This window comes from Somniosus microcephalus, chromosome 11 (assembly GCF_052327205.1).
Source record: "Somniosus microcephalus isolate GS21.2 chromosome 11, FLI_Smic_1.0, whole genome shotgun sequence".
NCBI classification, from domain to species: Eukaryota; Metazoa; Chordata; class Chondrichthyes; order Squaliformes; family Somniosidae; genus Somniosus; species Somniosus microcephalus.
The window spans coordinates 129000097-129027568 of record NC_140997.1 but is presented as its reverse complement, the minus strand read 5'-3'; the positions used below and the strand labels follow the sequence as shown (position 1 = coordinate 129027568).

Sequence of the window (27472 nt, the reverse complement as noted above, 5' to 3'; positions counted from 1 at the left end):
TGAAGGGCGAATTGCATAAGGCACTGGTCTGGCCTTGTGGAACTTTGGATTTGCATTCTCCTCAATCTTAATTTTTGCTTTCATGCCCTTAAGTGTTCCTATTCCCTTCTTGAACACTTCCTGAGAGTCAGAGAGTATTTGTGACAGTCTCTCAGGAGTGGCGTTGCTGTCTTCCTTTGCTGACACAAACAGTGCTTGGATGGTGTGCCAATCCAACTGTATTTTCCTGAGCCATTCACATCCCAGCAATGGTGGTCCTCCATTTTCCATTACATAGAGGTTCAATTGCGGTATTTTTTTTTCTTTGTATGTCACTGTAACTTTTATTGTACCTTTGGGGCACACTGTGTATGTCTTTAGCAGTACTTTAGTTGGCCTTAGCGGTATGTGTGAAAACAGTCATTTGTAGTCATGTACAGAGATCACTGTTAAAGCTGAGCCTGTGTCCAACTCCATTTTCAGCCTAACTCCTGCCACTTCTGGAGTAACCCATATTATTCTGTGATCCCCTGTCTCTTTCACACTGTGTAGTTTTAGACAAGCCAGATCCTCTTCCTCTGAGTCTGTGTCACTTTTTTCTTTATCTGAACTGTCTCCAGTCACGTAGTGTACCTTCTTGTATCTATCTTTGAAAGGTTTCTTGTTTTCAGTCACTTGATGTACCTTTTTGTTACTCTGTATTATATCAGTTTTCGGCTTCTTATTTGCTTTACAGACTCTTTCAATGTGCCCTCGTCTGCCACATTGTCTGCAGTCTTTATCTTTAAACCAACAGTCATTGTGGTCATGTGACATTTTGCCACAGCGATAGCACTTCTTTTCTTGTTTCAGTGACATTTTATTAGTTGAATATTCCAGGGATTTTTGTTGAATTTCTAAAGCGCAACGTGCTGCTGCTTCCATTGATATTGCAATACTCAGAGCCTTCTCCAATGTGAGGTATTTTTCAGACAGGAGCTTCTTTTGTGTGCTTTCACTTTGCATGCCACACACAAATCTGTCCCTCAATGCATCTGATAAGCCCACTCCAAATTGGCAATGTTCTGATAATTTGCACAACTTTGCCAAATATTCAGAAATGCTTTCATTTTTGCTCTGGTTCCGTTTATGGAATTTAAATCTTTCGGCTATGAGCAGTGGTTTGGGGCTTAAATGGTCTTGGAGTGTGTCCACTATTTGTTTGAATGTTTTGTTTGCTGGCTTTTCAGGGGTTAATAAACTACGTAGCAGCCCATATGTCTTTGCGCACGTAACAGTCAGCAAAACAGTGGCTTTCTTTTCTACCTCCACTCTGTTAGCCTCACAGTACAACTCCACTCTTTCAATGTAAGTTGCCCAGTCTTCAATGCTGCTATCAAATGCTGCAATAGTGCCAATCATCGCCATTTTTGTTTTCCAAACCCGTTTTTCTTTCTTTACTAGTTAGCTAGCGTCATGCAAGTCCTGTGCACTTTTCACTTGACTTACATATCCCCTGCCTAGCTTAGCAAGCGTGCTCCGTTTTCTCTACCTTCTCGCTCCTTTCTTCCAAATTTTGCTGTCCTCTGGATGTGATGCCAGAATAGGAAGACGTAGGTTCATTATTCTCATCGCCAATTTGTTGTGTTTGTACCGCTATACACAACTACATAAAGCAGCAGAGACTGAGAGTAACTTCAAGTGATCTTTACTGGTTAACTGGAACTTCGGCACTGACTATACAAATCGATACCCGTCTGTTATATATGCTCGCGACCAAGGATGTACATCCGCAAAACAAAGTAGTCCCTTCAATGTTGTATACATTACAAGGGTATTGTGCGAAAAGCTCGACAGAGAAACCAAAGGGAAATGGCGATAGGAACAAAAGGAAATGTTACAGATGTGGACACACAGACCACATGGGCAGAGATCTGAAATGCTCAGCACGCGGACAAATGTGTCATAAGTGCAAGGGAAAGGATAATTTCTCCAAAGTATGCCGCACAAAGGGTACAAAGAAACACAGTGTGAACAATGTAGAGGAACAAAGTGACTTTGCATTGGCTGTTACTGGAAATAACGTGACAGAGAGACTTACCTTTTGTGTGGGGGGAGTAAACCTGAGAATGTTAATTGATTCGGGTGCATCTAGTAATGTGATAGATGAGAATACATGGGAAGGATTAAAGTCAGAACACATTAAGTGTCAGTCACATGTCCCTAAGACAGAGAGAAAGTTATTCTCTTATGCTTCTAGCCGACCACTGTCAGTTAAAGGTGTATTCACATGTGGGATTACAATAGGTAAGAGAACTGAGCAGGCGGAGTTCATTGTGGTTAAAGGCCATGGAGAGCCGTTGCTAGGAAGGGAGACAGCCATGAAACTGGGAGTTTTAAAAATAGGCGCAGATGTCTCAGCTGTGGTAGATGTAAGACAGCTACTAGAACAATGGTATCCAAAGGTGTTCCAGGGAGTAGGAAGGCTGAACACAAAACAGATCAGTTTGTATATCGACCCACAATTGAAGCCTGTGGCCCAGCCACTCAGGCGTATACCATTCAACTTAAGGGGGGCAGTAGAAGCCAAAATAAAACAATTGAGGGACATGAATGTTGAATGTTTAAATGTCTTAATCTAAATGTACACTCTCGGGAGCCGCAGGCCTACATTTCGTTGTACTGCACTTGTGCACTATCAATGACAATAAAGTTGATTATGATTATGATTATGATTATTATGATTATGAAATCCTGTGGTTATTGTACCAAAAGTGGATAAGGATGTAAGGTTATGCCTAGACATGAGACGAGCAAACCAGGCAATAGTGAGAGAACGATATCCAATCCCCACCGTTGATGAGATACTCCAAGGTATGAACAGCTCGACGGTGTTTAGTAAGCTAGACCTGAAATGGGGTTATCACCAGCTAGAACTGACCCCTGAATCACGAGAAATCACAAAGTTTGCAGTACATAACGGAGTATACAGGTACAAGAGGCCGATATTCGGTGTATCTTCAGCTAGTGAGCAATATCAGCACGAGATAGCTAATGCCTTAGCTGGAATAGAGGGTGTTGAAAACATCTCAGACAACATTATCGTGCATGCACACGACCAGGAAATGCACGACAGATGCCTGCACGCTGTCATGACCAGACTAATGGAAAGTGGACTGACACTGAACTCAGAGAAATGCCAATTCAACATGGACCAATTGATTTTCATGGGAATCCTGTTGTCTGAAAAGGGCATCGGACCAACAGCAGAGAGAATGTGAGCAGTGGCAGAAGCTCGGGAACCAGAAAATGCTACAGAGGTGAGGATTTCTTGGAACTCGTTGGGTACAGTAGCAGATTCATCCCGCAGTTTGCAACGCTATCATAGCCACTGCGACGCCTGATGAGAAAAGACACACCATTTAAATTTGGATCACAACAGAGACAGTCATTCAGTGCACTCAAGGAAGAGTTGGCCAGAGCCGGCACTTTAGCATATTTTGATAAGGATGCACCAACCAAGGTGATAGCAGATGCCAGTCCTGTAGGTTTAGGCGCAGTACTAGTTCAGGACCAATATGCTATGCAAGAGGTGCCAATATGCTATGTAAGTCGTAGTTTAACAGACTGTGAGAGGAAATACTCTCAAACAGAGAGAGAGGCCTTAGCTCTTGTATGGGCTTGTGAGAGGCTGCATTCATATGTGTATGGCCGAAAATTTAACTTGGTAACTGACCATAAGCCATTACAAGTGATAGATGGCCCACACTCTAAACCCTGTGCCCGTATAGAGAGATGGGTACTTACAATACAGCCGTACGATTTTAAGGTGATACACATTCCAGGCAAGCAAAACATTGCAGACCCACTGTCACGATTGCTGGGGGAGACAGCAAAACAGGAGAGACATTCTCATGGCTCAGATGAATACGTGAGATTTGTGGCTGAGACTGCGACACTAAAAGCACTCACTACGAGAGAGCTGGAGGAAGCCTCTACTACCGACCAGAGCTGATTGAGGTACGGAAGTGTAGGATTCGAAATTTTCCGTAATTAAATCACGCAACAAAACAGGGTTAATAAGACAGTTTATTGACCAAGAGAAAGCTTGTACAGAAAAACCTTTGATAAAAAGGGGCATACAAAATGGCCGCCAGACCTCGTGATCAGTTTTCTGGGACCATTTGATTTCTGTTACTGCAAGCCAGACAGGCTTGTGGGTTGAGGACAGTAAGCCCGCGAAAGCCAGTATCGGGAAACCGAAACTCAGGGAACTGAGCATACATATTAATTGGATTCTAAGTACAAGACAGTTTCAGGTAACAGGATGGGGCCCATCAAGAAATGGGTGGACAATTGAATGAACACTTAAACGGTCTTTCCTTTGTACATTAAATGGGTTTAACAGCCATCAAGGGCAATCTCCAGACCGATCAATATGCGAAACGAGTTATGGTGACAAAGTAAAAGACATTATCGGCCAGGAAGGCCAGTTAAGCTATCACCGGCTCCCGTTACAAGACAAAGCGTCCCTGCAGAGATTTCTGCCCGCCAAAAATATTACAAAGACAGGACTATGATTTGGCGGGAGATAAGACTGTCCCAAAAAGGTATAACTATGGATTGAAAAGTCCATCAGAGGAAAAAAACGCTTCAGAACTTCGTCAGGAGCTTCGGAACTCAAACGGTTCTTCTACGGTACGCTTCTTCTGGAATTCAGGCTTCACCTCGGGTTTTCATTTCTTCAACGCACCGGGACAGACTTTCCGGTTGGGACAGCGCTTCGGTTTCGGGACGTGGTCGATGTTCGGCCAGGCAAGGCTCGGCCACGACGAGAAGACGACGAGGGTGGCCCGGGTATTTTTGTTGGGAGATCATCGACGACCCAGGCCGAAGAAGAAGACACCCTCAGGAAAACCGACGATCCAGGCCGGAGAAAAAGGACATTCCAGGCCTAGCCCTCCAGGGCCTCAACATACCATTCGACCAGGGATCGGTGACTGAGTCTTCCATGGACATCCGGTTCTTCAACAACTTTTGACGGATTCAGTCATGACGAGCGCTCATCGAGGCTGTGTCCGCTGTCCCATCGCCTGAGAGAGAGAAAAACAAGCTGCGCCAGAAGTTTCCAAATCCACGTGATGACGGAAAGCTGTGTAAAAGGGGCTGCGAACCCCCTCTTTTTGCGAATCTGAAAGTGGTGAGCATGATTCCGAGTTCCTCAAGTCAAAACTTAGTCTAGGTCTAGGGGAGGGGGTAAGGGTAATCATAATATGTTTCCCCTTTTACGATGTGCCGTGTGTTCCCCATTTCCATAGAGTTAAGTTTATAGACATGTGTATGCTTATAGTTACATTAATCTGTGCTTATGACATGTATTTCTTAATGCTGCAAACTTTTTAATAATAAAAGCATCCATTTCATGCTATTCAACCTGGTCTATTGAGTTTTTCTCTGCACTACAGTTCCCTGCACCTAAGTCCAAGGTCTAGAACCGTAGGGGAGAGTGGGTCGAACCACTCAAGGGTAATTATTGCACGAAGCCTGGTAGGAGACCAGAACGAGCAAGAGAAACCCCCTACAGAGATGGCGACCACGGCAGGACCTTGGCAGCAGGAATGTAGCGTGTTAGATCAAGGTCTGAATAAACGAAATGTGATGGATGAGAGAATAGCGGATTATGTTTTTGGGAAGGTAAACCTTACAAAACAGTGGATATCTGACCTATTGAGAGATAGGCGCCCGCTAGATGCAGCCATCAAGTGGACAGAAAGTAAAGAGCATAAGAAATCGGTAGAAAAGGCGGTCTGGCTGATGTGTTACAAGAAGCAAGTCCAGCTTTTGGACCAGGTCGTTGTGGCACAGACAGCCCAGATCAAAGGGCTGCTTACAGAAGTAGAGGAAAAGGTTGCGGGAGGTCAGAAACTGATTCAATCGCTTAACGTGCTGAATCAGGAACGCCAATCCGCAACTCACCACCATGAGACCCGGATAGAGTATTTGGAATGTCAGGTCATTGAGGCCAAGGCCAGTGAAGATAGAATGAAAGAGAGGTGTTTCCGCCTAGCTAAGCAGATAGCGACACAGGAGGAAAGAATCTTGGGGGCTAGGGCAGCTTATAAGATGGCCATGGAGGATAGGTCTGAGAACACCGATCATAGCGCATGCCACAGGGAGCTAGAGGACCTGAGAATGGCCCTAGCAAAGGCAACCGGCTTGGTGTGTCTCATACACCCGCCAGCAAGCCAGTTACTATTAGCCAAGGAATCAAAAAGACCAATTCCACAGGAGGCAGTTAGGGTACCAACCCCCGAGCCCTCAGCACCTCCCGCCTATACCGAGTCTTGGACTCCGGGGGAGGAAACGGAGAAGTCAGACACAGGGGTTCTTGAGGTAGAGCAACACCAGGTAGTAGAGTCGGGGCCGGCGCCGATGTGTCCAACTCGAAACCGGAGGCTCGGTCCGAATGAAGACAATGGCGATGACGGACCCCTCGTGAATCAGATCATAATGCCCCAAAGCGCACAACAGCTGAGGGCAATGATAAGTCACATCCCAAAACTCTCCGAGTCAGGAGATCCCTCCGTCCATTTTAGGGACGTGGAGCAGACCGCAGCAGTTAATGACTGTGACGGGGCCGAACAGTCCAAAATGCTGCTGTTCTCCCTGGACAGCTCGCTCCTCCAGTGTCTCCCTGACGAGAGCAAAAGAGGGCGAAAGACGTACGAGGAGATACGGGATGAGATCCTGGAGATTATAGGGGAGGGTGACGGAACTCCGTTCCTCCGATTGGAAAGGACGGTACAGCTAGAGGGAGAACCCCCACGGGTTTTTGCCGGAAGGTTGTGGCCAGTGTACCGGCGCAGCTGCCCGGGAGGACCGGACCGGAACGCGCTAAATGATGACCAAAGGGCTCATTGGCTCCGGTGTCTGGTCACCAATTGCTTGCCGCCGGTGAGGGAGCAGGCCAAAGCATGGTTTGACCCCACTAACCCCCGCTCCATGGAGGACGTAGTACTTGATCAGCTCACGATAAGTTACAGGAACAACAAGAGTAGGGATGTGCCTTCCTCAAACGGAAAGGTGCATGAGGCGAGGCCTGCAGCTCCTGCTAAAAAGGAATGGCATCAGGAGGGGAATCGCGCCCCCCAAGCCAAGAGCAGTTGTTACGGGTGTGGAAAGGAGGGTCATTGGCGCCGAGACTGTAAAAATCCCTGGAAGGATTTAAAGGGAAAAACTTCCCCAGCCCCGGCACCAGGAGATGGTGCGGTTGTGGATCCCGCTGCGATTGAGTCAATCATACAGACAATGCGGTCTCTGATGACCTCGCAGGTGAAAATAGCTGTCACCACCAGCCTTGCTGCTCCCGAAACTCCGGTCACTGTACCCAAGTGACTAGAGTCGGCACAGCCCGTCTACCTGTGTCCGCTCCGCTACGATGCATGGAGACGACCCCTCGTAGAGATGGAGGTAGAGGAGGTGAAGGAAACTTATCTGTTGGACACGGGAGCATTGTGCACCATAATCCACGCAGATAACCCCACCACCTCGCCCCTGTCCACCGGGGTCCCATATCATCTGTTGGGCTTCACGGGCGAAGAACAGGCTGGCGCACATTCCCTTCCCCTCTCCATTCATTTAGGGTCACTCCACACCACGTGGAAGTGTATCCTGATGAAGTGGGAAGAGGGAGGTGGAACGGGAGTCCTGGAGTCTGATTTCTTGGTGGCGCACGGGATCCACGTGGACCTAAGAAATCATTGTCTCTGGGGAGAGGGTACGAGTGTGAGGGAGGTGGAGAGTGTTAAGGAAACCCCTACGAAGGCACGGGTTGGCCAGCGAGAAGTAAAATTCTTGGGTCTAACCCTATGCGCTGGCGAGAGAACCGTAGACCAGGAGGATGAGCCGGAATCGGTGCAAATCCGCCGGTCTGCGCCACTCGTACAGTAGAGGTGTCCCGACAAAAAAGGTGGTTTAGCATGAAGCGGTGCAAACTGTTTAAGTCGAGTGCACAAGGGCCAACAACAGTGGCCAGGTCTGAGGACAAAAATCCTCAGCCTGCGACAGAGTCACAGACCACACAGGCTGAAACAGTAGCCTGCGTGAAGGGAGGAGTCATCCCATTGGAGTGGGAGGTCTCCCCTCTGATTTGGGATTCGGACGAGGAGGAGCCCGAACGGCTCGGCCCCGCCCTTGACCCGATCATGGAGGAGGATGAGTCAGAGGACAAAGATCCCGCCCTCGACTCAAGCTTAGGGGAGGTAGGGATTGGGGGCGGAGACTCACTACCTGTAGGGACAGGTGAGGTGGAGTCGGACGCCACAGATTCTGGCCCCGGGGGGGCGGAGCCAGAGGGAGGGGAGCCGGAGCCGGCAACTGTGGTGGAACCACAGGCTGTGACGGTGAAGGTCCCGGTCCCCGGCCCGTCAGCCCTGGGAGCCTCGCCCAAGGCAGCCCCTCGTAGGTCGACTCGAACGCCTCAGCCCAGAAAGCAGTGGCCAAGTTCTCCCTATCTTCCCCAACCTCGGTACAGAGCAGCCCGAGAAAGGCACGGTTCCCGTTCAGCAGCGACAGGCTGCGGGGGATCAAAGCCGAAGGTCAGTGCAGCCCCGCCACAGGGAGCGGCATGCTGCAGCCCTCACAGGAATTAGGTAGGCCGCCCGAAGGAGGGCGGCGCTGTACATAGGTTTAGGTAATGATGAGTTAAGTTAGGTAATTATAATGATAGTTTAAGGTGTGTAAAGTTTAAGATGATGGGGATGTTTAAAAGGTAGTTTTCGGAGTCTGCCCAGAATGTGTGGTTGTTTGGAAGCGGGGTCAGGGGACCCCAGCGTCCGTTTAATTAAGCCAGCACCTATTGGGAGCCTGGCTACATCATCTTATCGATTACAGAAACCAGAGATATGATGGAGAGGATTCTCGTGATACTCGCGGTGATCGGGTGCGGGCTGGCCTACCGGGGCCGCACCAAGGACGTCATCGTGTTCGGATGTTCCGGGGACACAGCCCCCATCGCGACGGATGGGACGGGGAAGCGAGAGGTTGAGGAAACCACCACATACTTCCACCAAGGGAGATGGCCAGGATGGCTGGGGACGAATTCACAGAATCACAGAATCACAGAAACCCCACAGTGCAGATAGAGGCCATTTCGGCCCATCAAGCCTGCACCGACACATATCCCACCCTATCCCCATAACCCCACGTATTTAATCCCCCTAACACTAAGGGTCAATTTATCATAGCCAATCAACCTAACCTGCACATCTTTGAATTCTACGGAATACTCCAACAATTTCGGTTTCGCCTACCAAGAGACTTCGTTAATGTGCCCTCGGGTGAGGATCCTTGCACCCAGAGTCAGCGTTACCGTGGGAAAGAGGATCTGTTTGGTGTGTAATGGGAACGTACCGTTAAGTAGATGGTGGTGGTTACGAAAGCTGGGGAAGGACATGAAGAACTCTACTATCGAGTGGGAACGACTGGGTAACAATACCCATCGGACAATTACGGGGACTCACGGACAATTACGTGTGTGTTGGGACAAATGGTGGGAACCAGATGAAGGGATATATGTCTGTATGTGGGGTTCGAAACGCGTTTGCCCCAAGGGCGTATCCATCTTTTTCCAGAGGCAGTGGCAAGATGAAGGAAAGGGGATGAGATGGGATGTCAGCACTCGGGCGTGCGGAGCCCCATACTCCCCGATTCCAGTAAACGCCACTGAACTCATCACCCGCCCACGCAAGCCCCTGCCCACGATTCTGGTAGCACTAGCCCAGAAGGAAGGGTGCCCCACCACCACAAAAGGTGTATGCAGGTGGTGCAAGGGGCATTGGCCCCTTCACATCTGAAAAAATGAATGTGTTATAGTATAAGATAATACTGCCCATGATTGTCCAACTGTACACAAGGTAATTTTTCTGAAATGGGAACTGCATGTGTCGTGAGGGTCATAGATAGTTAATTACCAGGAATGTTTGGACGTGAGGAATCAGGGAAAATTTGCTCACCGAGGATTATTTATACATTAAGCAAGCTATCAGTATCACAGGGAGGACTGTAAGATTCGAAATTTTCCATAATTAAATCACGCAACAAAACAGGGTTAATAAGACAGTTTATTGACCAAGAGAAAGCTTGTACAGAAAAACCTTTGATAAAAAGGGGCATACAAAATGGCCGCCGGACCTCGTGATCAGTTTTCTGGGACCATTTGATTTCTGTTACTGCAAGCCAGGCAGGCTTGTGGATTGAGGACAGTAAGCTCGCGAAAGCCAGTATCGGGAAACCGAAACTCAGGGAACTGAGCATACATATTAATTGGATTCTAAGTACAAGACAGTTTCAGGTAACAGGATGGGGCCCATCAAGAAATGGGCGGACAATTGAATGAACACTTAAACCCATTTACTGTACAAAGGAAAGACCATTTAACAGCCATCAAGGGCAATCTCCAGACCGATCAATATGCGAAACGAGTTATGGTGACAAAGTAAAAGACATTATCGGCCAGGAAGGCCAGTTAAGCTATCACCGGCTCCCGTTACAAGACAAAGCGTCCCTGCAGAGATTTCTGCCCACCAAAAATATTACAAAGACAGGACTATGATTTGGCGGGAGATAAGACTGTCCCAAAAAGGTATAACTATGGATTGAAAAGTCCATCAGAGGAAAAAAATGCTTCAGAACTTCGTCAGGAGCTTCGGAACTCAAACGGTTCTTCTACGGTACGCTTCTTCTGGAATTCAGGCTTCACCTCGGGTTTTCGTTTCTTCAACGCACCGGGACAGACTTTCCGGTTGGGACAGCGCTTCGGTTTCGGGACGTGGTCGATGTTCGGCCAGGCAAGGCTCGGCCACAACGAGAAGACGACGAGGGTGGCCCGGGTACTTTTGTTGGGAGATCATCGACGACCCAGGCCGAAGAAGAAGACACCCTCAGGAAAACCGACGATCCAGGCCGGAGAAAAAGGACATTCCGGGCCTAGCCCTCCAGGGCCTCAACATACCATTCGACCAGGGATCGGTGACTGAGTCTTCCATGGACATCCGGTTCTTCAACAACTTTTGACGGATTCAGTCATGACGAGCGCTCATCGAGGCTGTGTCCACTGCCTCATCGCCTGAGAGAGAGAAAAACAAGCTGCGCCAGAAGTTTCCAAATCCACGTGATGACGGAAAGCTGTGTCAAAGGGGCTGCGAACCCCCTCTTTTTGCGAATCTGAAAGTGGTGAGCATGATTCCGAGTTCCTCAAGTCGAAACTTAGTCTAGGTCTAGGGGAGGGGGTAAGGGTAATCATAATGTGTTTCCCCTTTTACGATGTGCCGTGTGTTCCCCATTTCCATAGAGTTAAGTTTATAGATATGTGTATGCTTGTAGTTACATTAATCTGTGCTTATGACATGTATTTCTTAATGCTGCAAACTGTAGGGGGTTTCTCTTGCTCGTTCTGGTCTCCTACCAGGCTTCGTGCAATAATTACCCTTGAGTGGTTCGACCCACTCTCCCCTACGGTTCAAGATCTTGGACTTTGGTGCAGGGAACTGTATTGCAGAGAAAAACTCAATAGACCAGGTTGAATAGCACGAAATGGATGCTTTTATTATTAAACAGTTTGCAGCGCTCCCTCAGTACTGCCCCTCCGACAGTGCAGCGCTCCCTCAGGACTGACCCTCCGACAGTTCAACACTCCCTCAGTACTGCATCTCCGACAGTGTAGAGCTCCGAGTACTGCCCCTCCGACAGTATAGAGTTCCCTCAGTACTGCCTCTCCGACAGTGCAGCGTTCCCTCAGTACTGCTGCTTCAACAATGCCGCACTCCCTCAGTTCTGTCCCTCCAACAGTGCTGCGCTCCCTCAGTACTGCCCCTCCGACAATGCAGCTCTCGATCATTACTGCCGCTTTAACAGCGCAGCACTCCCTCAGTACTGCCCCTCCGACAGTGCAGCGCTCCCTCAGTACTGCCTCTCCGACAGTGCAGCACTCCTTCAGTACTGCCCCGCTACCAGCGCAGCGCTCCCTCAGTACTGCCCCTTTGACATGGTAGCACTCCCTCAGTACTGCCCCTCCGACAGTGCGGCAGTCCCTCAGTACTGCAAATCTACCAGTGCAACACTCCCTCAGTACTGCCCATTTGACATGGCAGCGCTCCCTCAGTACTGCCCCTTTGACATGGCAGCACTCCTTCAGTACTACCCCTCCAACAGTGCAGCACTCCTTCAGTACTGCCCCTCTGACTGTGCGGCCTTCCCTCAGTACTGACCCTTCAACAGGACAACGCTCCCTCAGTACTGCACCTCCGACAGTGTAGAGCTCCCTCAGTTCTGCCCTTTCGATGGTGCCGTGCTTCCTCAGTAATGCATCTCCAACAGCGTAGAGCTCCCTCAGTATTGCCTCTTCTTCGGTGCAGCACTCCTTCTGTACCGTACCTCCGACAGTGCAGCACACCCTCAGAACTACCCCTGCAACAGTTCAGCTCTCGCTCAGTACTGCCACTCCGACAGTGCAGCTCTCCCTCAGTACTGCCCCTCCGACAGTGCAGCGCTCTCTCAGTACTGTCCCTGCAACAGTGCCGCACTCCCTCAGTACTGCCCCTCCGACAGTGCAGCGTACCCTCAGTACACCCCTCCGACAGTGCGACACTCCTTCAGTACTGCCCCTCTGACAGTACAACACTCCCTCAGTACTGTCCCTCCGACAGTGCAGTGTTCCCCCTCGTACTGTACAAACTGACAGAGCAGCACTCCCTCATCACTGTCCCTCCAACAGTGCAGCGCACCATCAGTACTGTCCCTGCAACAGTGCCGCGCTCCCTCAGTACTGCCCCTCCAACAGTGCAGCTTACCCTCAGTACTCCCCTCCGACAGTGCGACACTCCTTCAGTACTGCCCATCTGACAGTACAACACTCCCTCAGTACTGTCCCTCCGACAGCGCAGTGTTCCCCCTGTACTATACAAACTGACAGCGCAGCATTCCCTCATTACTGTCCCTCCGACAGTGCAGGGCTCCCCCAGTACTGCCACTCCGACTGGGCAGCGCTCCCTCAGTACTGCCCCTCCGACACAACAGCGCTGTCTCAGAACTGCACCTCCGACAGTGTAGAGCTCCCCCAGTTCTGCCCTCCGACAGTGCCATGCTCCCTCATTACTGCATCTCCAACAGCTTAGAGCTCACTCTGTACTGCCTCATCTTCGGTGCAGCACTCCCTCAGTACTGCCCCTCCAACAGTGCCGCGCTCCCTCAGTACCATACCTCCGACAGTGCAGCACACCATCAGTACTGCCCCTGCGACAGTGCAGCTCTCGCTCAGTACTACCCCTCCTACAGTGGAGCTCTCCCTCAGTACTGTACCTCCGCCAGTGCAGCTCTCCCTCAGTACCGTACCTCCGACAGTGCAGCGCACCCTCAGTACTGCCACTGCAATAGTGCCACGCTGCCTCTGTACTGTTCCTCCAACAGTGCCACACTGCCTCAGTACTGTACCTCCGAAAGTGCAGCCCTCCCTCAGTACAGCCCCTCCGACAGTGCAGCTGTCGCTCAGTACTCCCTTCCGACACTGTGACACTCCCTCAGTACTGCCCCTCTGACAGGACAACACTCCCTCAGTACTTTCCATCCAACAGTGCAGTGCACCCAAAGTACTGCCCCTACGAGAGTGCAGCACTCCCTCAGTACTGCCCCTCCAACAGTGCCACACTCCCTCAGTGCTGTCCCTCCAACAGTGCCGCGCTCCCTTAGCACTGTACCTCCGACAGTGCAGCACTCCCTCAGTATCGTACCTCCGACAGTGCAGCGCACCCTCAGTACTGCCCCTTCGACAGTTCAGATATTGCTCAGTACTGCCTCTCTGACAGTGCAGTTCTCAATCAGTACTGCCCCTCCAACAGTGCAGCGCACCATCAGTACTGCCCCAGCGACAGTTCAGCTCTCGCTCAGTACTGCCCCTCCTACAGTGGAGCTCTACCTCAGTACTGCCCCTCCAACAGTGCCGTGCTCCCTCACTACTGTCCCTCCAACAGTGCCGCGCTGCCTCTGTACTGTACATCCAACAGTGCAGCACTGCCTCAGTAGTGTACCACTGACAGTGCAGCGCTCCCTCAGTACAGCCCCTACGACAATGCAGCTCTCGCTCAGTACTGCCACTCCGACATTGCAGCTCTCACTCAGTACAACCCCTCCGACAGTGCAACGCTCCCTCAGTATTGCCCGTCCGACAGTGCAGTGCTCCCTCAGTACTGCCACTCCGACAGTGCAGCGCTCCCCCAGTTCTGTCCCTCCAACAGTGCAGTTTTCCCTCAGTACTGCCCCTCCAACAGTGCAGCGCTCCCTCAGTACTGCCCCTCCGACAGTGCAGTGATCCCTCATTACTGACCCTCCGACAGTTCAGCACTCCCTCAGTACTGCATCTCCGACAGTGTAAATTTCCGTGTACTGCCCCTCCAACAGTGCAGAGCTCCCTCAGTACTGCACATCCGACAGTATAGAGTTCCCTCAGTATTGCCTCTCCGACAGTGCAGCGTTCCCTCAGTACTGCACCTCCAACAATGCCGCACTCCCTCAGCTATATCCCTCCAACAGTGCCGCGCTCCCTCAGTACTGTACCTCTGACAGTGCAGCCCTCCCTCAGGACTGCATCTCCGACAGTGAAAAGCTCCGAGTGCTGCCCCTCCGCCAGTGCAGAGCTCCCTCAGTACTGCACCTCCGACAGTATAGAGTTCCCTCAGTACTGCCTCTCCGACAGTGCAGCGTTCCCTCAGTACTGCTCCTCCAACAATGCCGCACTCCCTCAGTTCTGTCCCTCCAACAGTGCCGCGCTCCCTCAGTACTGTACCTCCGACAATGCAGCACACCCTCAGTACTGCACCTCTGACAGTTCAGAGCTCCCTCAGTACTGCACCTCCGAAAGTACAGAGTTCCCTCAGTACTGCCTCTCCGACAGTGCAGCGTTCCCTCAGTACTGCTCCTCCAACAATGCCGCACTCCCTCAGTTCTGTCCCTCCAACAATGCCGCGTTCCCTCAGTACTGCCCCTCCAACAGTGCAGTGCTCCTTCGGTACTGCCCCTCCGACAGTGCAGCCCTCCCTCAGGACTGACCCTCTGACAGTGCAGCTCTCCCCCAGTTCTGTCCCTCCAACAGTGCAGCTCTCCCTCAGTACTGCCCCTCCGACAGTGCAGCACTCCCTCAGTACTGCCCCTCCGACAGTGCAGTGATCCCTCAGTATCATACCTCCGACAGTGCAGCACACCCTCAGTACTTCCCCTGCGACAGTTCAGCTATTGCTCAGTAATGCCTCTCCGACTGTGCAGCTCTCACGCAGTACTGCCCCTCCTACAGTGGAGCTCTCCCTCAGTACTGTCCCTCCAACAGTGCAGCGCATCATCAGTACTGCCCCAGCGGCAGTTCAGCTCTCGCTCAGTACTGCCCCTCCGACAGTGCAGCTCTCGCTCAGTACTGCTTCTCCTACAGTGGAGCTCTCCCTCAGTACTGCCCCTCCAACAGTGCCGTGCTCGCTCAGTACTGTCCCTCCAACAGAACTGCGCTGCCTCTGTACTGTACATCCAACAGTGCAGCACTGCCTCAGTAGTGTACCACCGACAGTGCAGTGCTCCCTCAGTACAGCCCCTCCGACAGTGCAGCTCTCGCACAGTACTGCCCTTCCGACATTGCAGCTCTCTCTCAGTACTGCCCCTCCGACAGTACAGCGCTCACTCAGGACTGATGTTCTGACAGTGCAGCTCTCCCCCACTACTGTCCCTCCAACCGTGCAGCTCTCCCTCAGTACTGCCCCTCCGACAGTGCAGTGCTCCTTCAGGACTGCCCCTCCGACAGTGCAGTGATCCCTCAGTACTGACCCTCCGACAGTTCAGCACTCCCTCAGTACTGCATCTCCGACAGTGTAAAGCTCCGAGTACTGCCCCTCCAACAGTGCAGAGCTCCCTCAGTACTGCACCTCCGACAGTATAGAGTTCCCTCAGTATTGCCTCTCTGACAGTGCAGCGTTCCCTCAGTACTGCTCCTCCAACAATGCCGCACACCATAAGTTCTGTCCCTCCAACATTGCCGCGCACCCTCAGTATTGTACCTCCGACAGTGCAGCCCTCCCTCAGTACTGCCCCTCCGACAGCTCAACACTCCCTCAGGACAGACCCTCCGACAGTTCAACACTCCCTCAGTACTGCATCTCCGACAGTGTAAAGCTCCGAGTACTGCCCCTCCGACAGTGTAGAGTTCCCTCAGTACTGCCTCTCCGACAGTGCAGCATTCCCTCAGTACTGCTCCTTCAACAATGCCGCACTCCCTCAGTTCTGTCCCTCCAACAGTGCCGCGCTCCCTCAGTACTGCCCCTCTGACAATGCAGCTCTCGATCATTACTGCCGCTTTAACAGTGCAGCACTCCCTCAGTACTGCCCCTCCGACAGTGCAGCGCTCCCTCGGTACTGCCTCTCCTACAGTGCAGCACTCCTTCAGTACTGCCCCGCTACCAGCGCAGTGCTCCCTCAGTACTGCCCCTTTGACATGGTAGCACTCCCTCAGTTCTGCCCCTCCAACAGTGCGGCACTCCCTCAGTACTGCAAATCTACCAGCGCAGCGCTCCCTCATTACTGCCCCTTTGACATGGTAGCACTCCCTCAGTACTGCCCCTCCAACAGTGCGGCACTCGCTGAGTACTGCAAATCTGGCAGCGCAGCACTCCCTTTGTACTGCCCATTTGACATGGCAGCGCTCCCTCAGTACTGCCCCTTTGACATGGCAGCACTCCTTCAGTACTATCCCTCCGACAGTGCAGCACTCCTTCAGTACTACTCTTCCCACTGTGCGGCATTCCCTCAGTACTGACCCTCCGGCAGTGCAGCGCTCCCTCAGTTCTGCCCCTCTGACAGTGCAACACTCCCTCAGTACTGCCCCTCCAACAGCGCAGGGCTCCCTCAGTACTACCCCTCCGACACTACAGCGCTCCCTCAGTACTGCACCTCCGACAGTGTAGAGCACCCTCAGTTCTGCCTCTCCAACAGTGCCTTGCTCCTTCAGTACTGCATCTCCAACAGCGTAGAGCTCCCTCAGTACTGCCTCTTCTTCGGTGCAGCACTCCTTCAGTAATGCCCCTCAAACAGTGCAGCATACCCTCAGTACTGCTCCTTTAACAATGCTGCACTCCCACAGTTCTATCCCTCCAACAGTGCAGCTCTCCCTCAGTACAGCCCCTCTTAGATGGCAGCGCTCCCTCAGTACAGCCGCTCCGACAGTGCAGCACTCCCTCAGTACTGCCCGTCCGACAGTGCAGCGCACCCTCAGTACTGTCTCTCCGACTGTGCGGCGTTCCCTCAGTACTGCTCCTCCAACAATGCCACACTCCCTCAGTACTGTACCTCCGACAATGCAGCACACCCTCAGTACTACCCCTCCGACAGCTCAGCACTCCCTCAGTACTGACCCTCCGGCAGTTCAGTGCTTCCTCAGTACTGCCCCTCCGACAGTGCAGCGCTCTCTCAGTACTGTCCCTGCAACAGTGCCGCACTCCCTCAGTACTGTCATTCCTTCAGTACTGTCACTCCGACAGTGCAATGCTCCCTCAGTACTGTCCCTACGAGAGTGCAGCACTCCCTCAGTACAGCCCCTCCGACAGTGCCGTGTCCCTCAGTGGTGCATCTCCAACAGCGTAGAGCTCCCACAGTACTGCCTCCTGTTCGGTGCAGCACTCCTTCAGTACTGCCCCTCCAACAGTGCCGCACTCCCTCAGTGCTGTCCCTCCAACAGTGCCGCTCTCCCATATTACTGTACCTCCGACACTGCAGCTCTCCCTCAGTATAGCCCCTGTTAGTTGGCAGCGCTACCTCAGTACTGCCCCTCCGACAGTGCAGCGCTCCCTCAGGACTGACCCTCTGACAGTGCAGTGCTCCCTCAGTTCTGCCCCTCCGACAGTGCGACACTCCCTCAGCACTGCCCCTCTGACAGGACAACACTCCCTCAGTACTGTCCCTCCGAGAGCGCAGTGTTCCCCCTGTACTGTACAATCTGACAGTGCATCACTCCCTCATTCCTTTCCCACCAACAGTGAAGGGCTCCCTCAGTACTGCCACTCCGAAAGGGCAGCGCTCCCTCAGTACTACCCCTCCGACACTACAGCACTCCCTCAGTACAGCACTTCCGACAGTGTAGAGCTCCCTCAGTTCTGCCCTTCCCACAGTGCCGTGTTCCCTCAGTACTGCATCTCCAACAGCGTAGAGCTCCCTCAGTACTGTCTCTTCTTCGGTGCAGCACTCCTTCAGTACTGCCCCTCCAGCAGTGCAGCGTACACTCAGTACTGCTCCTCTAACAATGCCGCACTCCCTCAGTTCTGTCCCTCCGACAGTGCCGCGCTCCCTCAGTACTGTACCTCTGACAATGCAACACAGCCTCAGTACTGCACCTCCGCCAGTGCAGCACTCACTCAGTACTGAGCATCCGACAGTGCAGCACACCCTCAGTACTGTCTCTCCGACTGTGCGGCGCTCCCTCAGTCCTGCCTCTCCGACAGTGCAGCGCTCCCTCAGTACTGCCCCTCCAACAATGCAGCTCCCTCTCAGGATTGTACCTCTGACAGTGCAACTCTACCTCAGTACAGCCACCTTAGATGGCAGCGCTACCTCTGTACTGCCTCTCCGACAGTGCAGTGATCCCTCAGTACTGACCCTCCGACAGTTCAGCACTCCCTCAGTAATGCATCTCCGACAGTATAGTGTTCCCTCAGTACTGCCTCTCCGACAGTGCAGCGTTCCCTCAGTACTGCTCCTCCAACAATGCCGCACTCCCTCAGTTCTGTCCCTCCAACAGTGCCGCGCCCCCTCAGTAATGTACCTCCGACAATGCAGCACACCCTCAGTACTGCACCTCCGACAGTGCAGCACACCCTCAGTACTATCCCTCCGACAGCACAGCACTCCCTCAATACTGACCCTCTGGCAGTGCAGTGCTTCCTCCGTTCTGCCCCTCCAACAGTGCGTCGCTCCATCAGTACTGCCCCTCCGACAGTGCAGCACTCCTTCAGTACTGTCACTCCGACAGTGCAACGCTCCCTCAGTACTGCCCCTTCGACAGTGCAGAGCTCCCTGAGTACAGCCCCTCCGACAGTGCACTGCTCCCTAAGTACTGCTCCTATGAGAGTGCAGCACTCCTTCAGTACTGCTCCTCCAACAGTGCCGCACTCCCTCAGTGCTCTCCCTCCAACAGTGCTGTGCTCCCACAGTACTGTACCTCCGACAGAGCAGCACTCCCTCAGTATCGTACCTCCGACAGTGCAGCGCACCCTCAGTACTGCCCCTGCTACAGTTCAGCTCTCGCTCAATACTGCCCCTCCGACAGTGCAGCTCTCACTCAGTACTGCCCTCCGACAGTGGAGCTCTCCCTCAGTACTGCTGCTCCAACAGTGCCGCACTCCCTCAGTACTGCCCCTCCGACAGTGCATTTCTCGCACAGTACTGCCGCTCCGACATTGCAGCTCTCCCTCAGTACAACCCCTCCGACAGTGCAACGCCCCCTCAGTGCTGTACCTCCAACCGTGCAGCTCTCCCTCAGTACTGCCCCTCCGACAGTGCAGCGCTCCCTCAGTACTGCCCCTCCGACAGTGCAGTGATCCCTCAGTACTGACCCTCTGACAGTTCAGCACTCCCTCAGTACTGCATCTCCGACAGTGTAAAGCTCCGAGTACTGCCGTTCCGACAGTGCAGAGCTCCATCAGTACTGCACCTCCGACAGTATAGAGTTCCCTCAGTATTACCTCTCCGACACTGCAGCGTTCCCTCAGTACTGCTCCTCCAACAATGCCGCACTCCCTCAGTTCTGTCCCTCCAACAGTGCTGCGCTCCCTCAGTACTGCCCCTCCGACAGTGCAGCGCTCCCTCGATACTGCCACTCCGACAGTGCAGCCCTCCCTCAGCTCTGCCTCTCCGACAGTGCAGCGCTCCCTCAGTACTGCCCCTCTGAAATAAAGAATAGATTTGCCTTTCTAATCTAGGCTTTATTAACTTTAAAAATCCAGTCGCACATCTTTCAACACCAGTCTCCAACCATGACTGGAGAGAACTGAATTTAAGATGGCCACCACAAATCACCTGACATCCACTACCAATGAGTTTCCAGCATATATCTCAAGGTAGAAACAAACAACCAATTACAATACTTGTTACTAACACAGAGAACAACCACCCCATTCACAATACTTCTTATTAAACATAGGAAATAATCACCACATTCACCCCTCCTTTTAAAACATGCTCCAACCTATAATAGCCTTTACAAATTATAATTAATTTATTTACAACGAAAATACAAATATAATATTTCAACAATTTTAAAACATTATCAATTTAAAAGTCCATTTTCAATCGGTCAACCGGATATCTTGTTCATGTCGACCTTCTTAACCTTGGTGAAATTCCTTGCCCTCCCACACCCGGAGACACCGAAGTATCTTCTGCAGGAAGGCTATCCATATCCCGATTATCAACGGTTTCCGGATTGGAAATCCCATCAGGAAGTAAACTAGGATGGTCATGAACATCCATCAAAGGCTGACTAATAGAAGTATAATTATCTGCAATAGGATTGGAAATATTCGTAGTATCTATAACAACATCCACATTATCTGAATCATGACTATTATTAGTATCCTCGGAAGAGGGCTGGCCACCACAAGGAGCCAAGTCTTTAATTGAAACAGTACTTTCTTTCCCATCTTGGAATCGAATATGAGCATATTGGGAATTTGCCTCCAACAGCGCCACCTCCTCCACTAAAGGATCATATTTTGACAATCTAACATGGCGTCGAAGCAGCACAGGTCCCTGCATAGCAAACCATGAAGGTACCGAATATCCCGTAGTAGATCTCCGCGGGTAATTAAAGAGCCTTTCATGGGGGGTCACATTAGTAGCCATTGAAAGCAATGATCTAATGGAATGCAGGGCATCAGGCAGTACCATTTCCCACTGTGTATTCTTAAGGTTCCGGGATGTCAAAGCCAACATAACTGCCTTCCAGATCACCCCATTGTATCATTCGCACTGTCCATTACCCTGGGGGTTATACGGGGTAGTTCTACTAGTAGAAATTCCCCGACTCTGAAGGTATTCCTCCAACTGGGAAGACATAAAAGAACTTCCCTGATCCGAATGGATATACGCAGGCATCCCAAAGATGACAAAAAGTTGAGTCAGACATTTGATAACTGTAGCAGCTGATACATCTGCGCAAGGAAAAGCAAAAGGAAACCTTGAAAACTCATCCACAACAGTAAATATGTATCGATTTTGAGTCGTTGAAGGAAGAGGCCCCTTAAAATCAACGCTCAGGCGTTCAAAAGGAGAAGTAGCCTTTATAAGATGAGCTCGTTGAGGCTTAAAGAAATTCGGTTTACACCGAGCACAGATAGAACATGATGAAGTCATCCGCTTGACGTCTTCAACTGAAAAGGGCAAATTCTTACTGTGTATGAAGTGTATCATCCTCGTAACCCCAGGATGACATAAGGCATTGTGAAGATTAATAAGCGTATCTCTGTGAATCACAGAACAATAAGCCCTCGACAGTGCATCAGCAGCAACATTATCCTTCCCCGGACGATAAACTATATCAAAATGGTAACATGCCAACTCAATCCTCCACCTCATTATTTTATCATTTTTGATCTTTCCAAAATGTTTAACATCAAACATAAAGGACACAGATTTTTGATCGGTTACCAGCGTGAAATGTCGCCCCGATAAATAATGTCTCCATTTACGCAGTGCTTCTACTGTTGCATATGCCTCTTTCTCTATTGAAGAATGTCTTTTTTCACTATTGTTCAAAGTACGTGAGAAAAAGGCCACAGGTCTTCCATTTTGGTTCAGAGTAGCCCCAATTGCAAAATCAGAAGCATCCGTCTCAATCACAAAGGGAACCTGCTCATCAATAGAATGCACAACTGCTCCTAGGATATCCTTTTTAAATTTATCAAAACATGTCCTGGCCTCCCATGTTAGAGGACATGTCATAACCCGTATAAGGGGCTGGATCTTCTGCAAAAAGTTTGCAATCCAATTAGAATAGTAAGAAAACAGTCCAACAACTCGTTGCAAAGCCTTAGAATTAGTAGGATAAGGTAAATCGATCAATGGTCGCAGACGTTCTGGATCTGGTTTAATCTTATTTCCCGAGATAATATACCCCAGTAGATTTATCTCAGTAGTCGAAAAGATACACTTCTCTTTATTAAAAGTTAAACCAACATTTTCCGCAGCTTGAAGGAATCTTTCTAAATTAGAATCATGCTCCACCCTTGATTTACCACACACCATGATATCATCTAAATATGAAAAGGTGTCAGAGAGAGAGTTATCACTTATAAAAGCATCCATTGCCCGTTGAAAACAAGCAACACCATTAGTAACACCAAATGGTATTCGGCAAAACTGATACAGCTTTCCACCAGCCTCAAAGGCTGTATATAGTATATCCCTCTTAACAATAGGAATCTGATGATAAGCACTCTTTAAATCAATAGTACTAAAAAACTTATACTGAGATACTTTGTTGATAAGCTCATCAATCTTAGGCAAAGGGTACGCATCTAATTGAGTATACCTATTAATAGTTTGAGAGTAGTCTATCACCATTCGTTTCTTATGCCTCTCGTTAGTGGTGACAACTACCTGAGCCCGCCAAGGCGAACAACTAGGTTCAATGATTCCTTCCAATAAAAGACGTTGGACTTCAGAATTAATAAATTCTCTATCCTGACTGCTATACCTTCTTGACTTGGTAGCAATTGGCTTACAATCCGGCATCAAATTGGAAAAAAGTGATAATGGAGAAATGGATAAAGAAGTTAATCCACAAATGGATAAGGGTGGCTTAGTCCCTCCAAACGAAAGACTGAGAGACTCGTGTAATTTAAGCACATCATGACCAATCAAAATATCCGCACAAAGATTAGGCAAAATAGATAGGCGTATATCAGTATACGTATTACCTAGAAGAATCAATTTCACAAGGCAACAACCAGCTACTTGTGAAGTAAGGGTCGTCTGAGCCATACACACCTGATAAGTAACAGGCAAGATTTTCAAACACTTTTCCTTCGCAAACTGAAGACTTATAAAACTCTCAGTACTGCCCGTATCTATGAGAGCCTTCACTTCTAACCCATTAACTTGGGCCATAACTATAGCTTTGTTTAGGCCATGAGCAAATGCAGCAGAAATTGATGCAATAAACGCCCTCTCTACAGGTTGAATAGTCGCAGAAGAGGAGGTAATTGAACCTAATGATTTACAAATGCGTGCATAATGACCTCTCTTGCCGCATTTACTACACACAGCCTCCCGGGCAGGACACTTCAAACGAGGATGCCGGACGTTCCCACAAAAATAACACTTCTGAATCCTGGAGGCAACAGCCGCCAAAGAAGAAACTGTTTCAGAATCTAGTAAACCACTCCCATTAAGTCCACCTAATTCCTTTTCGTCCAGAACTGCCGAAACTACAGTCGCAGGCCGATTAGAAAGAGCATAAGAATCCAAACTTCTCTGAGCCGTATCCAATGTAGAAGCTTGCTCAAAAGCACTCTTGAGATCCAAAGTCTTATTTTCTAACAACCGCTGATGAATTGATCTAGACAGTAGTCCATTAATAAAAGCATCCCGTACTGATTCTTCCTTATATTCTTCGGCCGTCACGGCTTTATAATTACAGCTAGCACTAAGGTGCCGAAGTGCTTGTAAATAAGTAACCAAAGGTTCTCCCACCTGCTGCCTACGGGCAGATAGAAGATAACGTGCAAATACCTCATTCTTTGGTTTAACAAAAATCTTCTCCAATGTAGAAATAGCCAATTCGTAAGTTTTACAGTCCAAAATATACTTATACACATCCGGAGCAATGTAGTTGATCAGCATATTCAGCTTATTCAGAGACTCTTGTTCCAACACACCCAAAAAGTTTGTAAATGTACAATGCCAATGTTTCCATTTATCAACCACTCCTGCAGAATTAGGGTCAGCATTGAATCGTTCCGGTTGAAGATATCGCTCCATTCTGATAAAAAGTTAATAAATTGAAATAAAGAATAGATTTGCCTTTATAATTTAGGCTTTATTAACTTTAAAAATCCAGTAGCACATCTTTCAACACCAGTCTCCAACCATGACTGGAGAGAACTGAATTTAAGATGGCCACCACATATCACCTGACATCCACTACCAATGAGTTTACAGCATATATCTCAAGGTAGAAACAAACAACCAATTACAATACTTCTTACTAACACAGAGAACAACCACCCCATTCAACAATCACAATACGTCTTATTAAACAGAGGAAATAATCACCACACCCTCCAACAATGCAGCTCCCCCTCAGGATTGTACCTCCGACAGTGCAGCTCTCCCTCAGTATAGCCCCTCTTAGATGGCAGCGCTCCCTCAGTACTGCCCCTCTGACAGTGCAGCGCTCCCTCAGGACTGACCCTCTGACAGAGCAGCTCACCCCAGTACTGTCCCTCCAACAGTGCAGCTCTCCCTCAGTACTGCCCCTCCGACAGTGCAGCGCTCCATCAGTACTGCCCCTCCGACAGTGCAGTGATGCCTCAGTACTGACCCTCCGACAGTTCAGCACTCCCTCAGTACTGCATCTCCAACAGTGTAAAGCTCCGAGTACTGCCTCTCCGACAGTGCAGCGTTCCCTCAGTACTGCTCCTCCAACAATGCCGCACGCCCTCAGTTCTGTCCCTCCAACAGCGCCGCGCTCCCTCAGCACTGTACCTCCGACAATGCAGCACACCCTCAGTACTGCACCACCGACAGTGCAGCACTCCCTCAGTACAGCCGCTACTACAATGCAGCGCTCCCTCAGTACTACCCCTCCGACAGTGCAGCTCTCGCCCAATACTGCCCCTCCGACAATGCAGCTCTCGATCATTACTGCCGCTCTAACAATGCAGCACTCCCTCAGTACTGCCCCTCCGACAGTGCAGCACTCCCTCAGTACTGCCCCTCCGACAGTGCAGCGCTCCCTCAGTACTGCCTCTCCGACAGTGCAGCACTCCTTCAGAACTGCCCCTCTACCAGCGCAGCGCTCCCTCAGTACTGCCCCTTTGACATGGTAGCACTACCTCAGTACTGCCCCTCCGAGAGTGCGGCACTCCCTCAGTACTGCTCCTCTAACAATGCTGCACTCCCTCAGTTTTGTCCCTCCGACAGCACAGCACTCCCTCGGTACTGCCATTCCGACAGTGCAGCTCTCCCTCAGTCCTGCCACTCCAACAATGCAGCTCCCTCTCAGGATTGTACCTCTGACAGTGCAGCTCTCCCTCAGTACAGCCCCTCTTAGATGGCAGCGCTCTCTCAGTACTGCCAGTCCGACAGTGCAGCACTCCCTCAGGACTGACCCTCTGACAGTGCAGTGATCCCTCAGTACAGCCCCCTTAGATGGCAGCGCTCCCTCTGTACTGCCCCTCCGACAATGCAGTGATCCCTCAGTACTGACCCTCCGACAGTTCAGCACTCCCTCAGTACTGCATCTCCGACAGTGTAAAACTCCGAGTACTGCCCCTCCGACAGTGCAGAGCTCCCTCAGTACTGCACCTCCGACAGCATAGTGTTCCCTCAGTACTGCCTCTCCGACAGTGCAGCGTTCCCTCAGTACTGCTCCTCCAACAATGCCGCACTCCCTCAGTTCTGTCCCTCCAACAGTGCCGTGCTCCCTCAGTACTGTACCTCCGACAATTCAGCAAACCCTCAGTACTACCCCTCCGACAGCACAGCACTCCCTCTGTACTGACCACCCGGCAGTGCAGTGCTTCCTCCATTCTGCCCCTCCAACAGTGCGTCGCTCCATCAGTACTGCCCCTCCAACAGTGCAGCACTCCTTCAGTACTGTCACTCCAACAGTGCAACGCTCCCTCAGTACTGTCCCTTCAACAGTGCAGCGCTCCCTGAGTACTGCCCCTCTGACAGTGCAGTGCTCCCTAAGTACTGCCCCTAGGAGAGTGCAGCATTCCCTCAGTACAGCCCCTCCGACAGTGCCGTGTTCCTCAGTAGTGCATCTCCAACAGCGTAGATCTCCCACAGTACTGCCTCTTGTTCCGTGCAGCACTCCTTCAGTACTGCCCCTCCAACAGTGCCACAATCCCTCAGTGCTGTCCCTCCAACAGTGCCGTGCTCCCACAGTACTGTACCTCCGACAGTGCAGCACTCCATCAGTATCGTACCTCCGACAGTGCAGCGCACCCTCAGTACTGCCCCTGCTACAGATCAGCTCTTGCTCAATACTGCCCCTCCGACAGTGCAGTTCTCACTCAGTACTGCCCCTCCAACAGTGGAGCTCTCTCTCAGTACTGCCCCTCCAACAGTGCAGAGCCCTCTCAGTACTGCCCCTCCAACAGTGCCGCGCTCCCTCAATACTGCCCCTCCGACAGTGCATCTCTCGCACAGTACTGCCCCTCCGACATTGCAGCTCTCCCTCAGTACAACCCCTCCGACAGTGCAACGCTCCCTCAGTATTGCCCCTCCGACAGTGCAGCGCTCCCTCAGTACTGCCCCTCTGACAGTGCAGCGCTCCTTCGCTACTGCCACTCTGACAGTGCAGCCCTCCCTCGGTCCTGCCTCTCCGACAGTGCAGCGCTCCCTCAGTACTGCCCTTCCGACAGTGCAGCGCTCCCTCAGTACTGCCCCTCCGACAGTGCAGCGCTCCCTCGCTACTGCCACTCTGACAGTGCAGCCCTCCCTCTGTCCTGCCTCTCTGACAGTGCAGCACTCCCTCAGTACTGCCCCTCCAACAATGCAGCTCCCCCTCAGTACTGCCCCCACGACTGTGCAGCGCTCACTCAGGACTGACCCTCTGACAGTGCAGCTCTCCCCCAGTACTGTACTTCCAAACGTGCAGCTCTCCCTCAGTACTGCCCCTCCGACAGTGCAGCGCTTCCTCAGTACTGCCCCTCTGACAGTGCAGTGATCCCTACATACTGACCCTTCCACAGTTCAGCACTCCCGCAGTACTGCCCCTCCAACGGTGCAGAGCTCCCTCAGTACTGTACCTCCAACAGTATAGTGTTCCCTCAGTACTGCCTCTCCGACAGTACAGCGTTCCCTCAGTACTGCTCCTCCAACAATGCCGCACTCCCTCAGTTCTGTCCCTCCAACAGTGCCGCACCCCCTCAGTACTGTACCTCCGACAATGAAGCACACCCTCATACTGCACCTCCGACTGTGCAGCACACCCTCAGTACTACCCCTCTGACTGTGCGGCCTTCCCTCAGTATTGACCCTTCAACAGTGCAGCACTCCCTCAGTACTAATCTTCCAACTGTGCGGCACTCCCTCAGTACTGACACTCCGGCAGTGCAGCGCTCCCTCAGTTCTGCCCCTCCGACAGTGCGACACTCCCTCAGTACTGCCCCTCTGACAGGACAACGCTCCCTCAGTACTGCACCTCCGACAGTGTAGAGCTCCCTCAGTTCTGCCCTTTCGACGGTGCCGTGCTTCCTCAGTAATG

General features: G+C 51.1%; 1 pseudogene; it reads left to right on the top strand.

Annotated features, from left to right (window-relative positions):
- The window catches only part of LOC147110881 (uncharacterized), a 131967-nt pseudogene that overhangs the window by 92713 nt on the left and 11782 nt on the right, over positions 1-27472 (top strand).